Source organism: Orycteropus afer, unplaced genomic scaffold, assembly GCF_000298275.1.
Source record: "Orycteropus afer afer isolate SDZICR_OR568_19922 unplaced genomic scaffold, OryAfe1.0 scaffold00154, whole genome shotgun sequence".
In the NCBI taxonomy this organism is placed as follows: Eukaryota; Metazoa; Chordata; class Mammalia; order Tubulidentata; family Orycteropodidae; genus Orycteropus; species Orycteropus afer.
In genome coordinates, this window is record NW_006921741.1 from 1,740,833 (window position 1) to 1,743,063 (window position 2,231).

A 2,231-nucleotide genomic window follows, 5' to 3' on the forward strand; every position below is an offset into this window, starting at 1 on the left:
TTCATAGTATCCTGAATTTATTCTTTTTATTTCAGTTGGTTTTGTTGTGATGTCACCCATTTCATTTCTTATTTGTGTTATTCTCTCCCTCTTTTCCTTTGTTAAATTTGCCAGTGGTTTTTCAATTTTATTAAAAAAAACCAACTTCTGGTCTTGTTGATTTTTTCTGTTGCCCCTTCTATTTTCTGTTTCATTGATTACTGCTTGAATCTTGATTATTTCCTTTCTTCTGGTGACTGTAGGCTTTCTTGCTGTGCTTTTTCTAATTGTTGGTGATGTGGTTTAAACTGTTGATTTAGGCTCTTTCTGCTTTTTTGATATGTGCGTTTATTGCTATAAATTGGCCTCTGATCACTGCTTTTGCTGTGTCCATAAGATTTTACTTTGTTGTGTTTTCATTCTTGTTTGATTCGAGGAATTTTTGAATTTCAATTTTTATTTCCTCTCTTACCCAGTCTTTCTCAAGTAGGGTGTTGTTCACTTTCTATGCGTTTATTCTTTTTTCACTAATCTTCATATTGTTGATTTCTAATTTGATAGCCTTATGATCTGAGAAGAGGCTTTGCCAGATTTCAATGTATTTAAATTTATTAAGGCTTGCTTTATGGCCTAACATATGATCTATCATTGAAAATGTTCCATGTGCACTGGAAGAGAATGTATATTGTGCTGTTGTTGGGTGAAGTGCTCTGTAGATGTCTATAAGGTCAAGTTGGTGGATTGTATTGTTTAGCCCTTCTGTATCTTTGTTGAGTTTCTTTCCAGTTGTTCTAGCTTTCATTGAAAGTGGTGTATTAGTCTCCCAGTATAACTGTGGAGTCATCTCTGTGGCTTTTCAACTCTTTTAAAGTCTGATTTATGTATTTTGGGGCTCTTTCATTGGGTCCATAGATATTTATTATGGTTATATCTTTTTGTTCAGTTGATCCTTCAATCATTATATAATGTCTTTCCTTGTCTCATATGGTGGTTTTTGTCTTAAAGTCAGTTTGATCGGAAATTAATATTGCCACTCCTGCTCTCTTACAGTTGCCATTTGCTTGAGATATCTTTTTCCAACCTTTGGATTTTAGTCTATTTTTGTCTTTTTCTCTAAGGTGTGTCTTGTAGACAGCATATTGATGGGTTTTGTTTTCTTATCCAATCTGGAACTCTTTGTCCCTTGAATGGTGCTTTTAATCCATTAACATTCAGTGTAGTTGTCGACAAGTATGAATTTGTTTCTGTCATTTTGTTATGTTTTTTTTCATGGTGTCCCTGGTTTCTTTGTTCCATTTTATTTTCTGTGCTGAGCTCATTATGTTTATGAATTGTTATAATTTCGTTTGTTGCTATTGTTTTAGTATTTGCTGAATATTTGTGCTTGTCCTCTTTTTTATTGTGATGTGAAGGTTTAGCATTTTTCTTTGAGGTTACCCTGTGATTTATAATTTTCTCCCCAAGTTTAGAACAGTCCATTCTATCTTGCAACTCTCTTAACTTCCTCACCATTTAGAAGTTCTGTAACTACACAGTATTTTCCCTCTTTTTGGTGTTTGGTTGTCCTTATTTGCCAATTGTTGTCTCTGTTCCCTGTTTACAATTGCCAAAAGGTCAAGGAAGCCACATCTCCTGACCTCCTCTAACCCTACATGAGGAAGACAGAATCATCATCAGTAGCCCAAGGCCTATTACTGCCAGGCCAGACATGCTGCCTCCCTCCAGCCCCTTCACCAACCCTTCTCCCAAAGCACCCACCACCTCACTCCTGGGTTTGATAATTCACTGCAGTGGCCACACGGAACTCACAGATTATGGGGTTTTTTAAGGGAAGCACCAGGCTACAATTCGAGTTCAGGAAAAACGCTCAGTCTCTCTCCCAGCCCACTGTCTCTCTCCTACTAGTCTCTGACAGTCTCTCTCCCAATAGTGTGTGTCCCTTAGTGTCTCACTGAGTAATGTGTGTCTCTTGCGTCTCTTTCCCAGCAATGCGTGTCTCAGGAGCATGTGTCTCTTTCAGAAGCACATCTTCCTCAGTCAGCAGATAGAGAGAGATTTCTTCTGCCTCTCCGAGGCCTCCTTTTGAGCCTGGCAGAGTTGCTAAACTAACCAATCATAACATCAGAATTCTAAGCACCTTAGAGAGAGCGAGGACCTCCCAGAACATTGCTTTGTGTTGCATCCAACAGAAATACCCCAGGTGGATAACTTTTACAATCAGGAGCTCCTCAGTTGCTCACAGCAAATTCCAC

General features: G+C 38.2%; 1 protein-coding gene across 1 annotated transcript in view; it reads left to right on the forward strand.

The window, feature by feature from the left end:
- The window catches only part of ANKRD42 (ankyrin repeat domain 42), a 181,988-nt gene that overhangs the window by 138,428 nt on the left and 41,329 nt on the right, over window positions 1-2,231 (forward strand).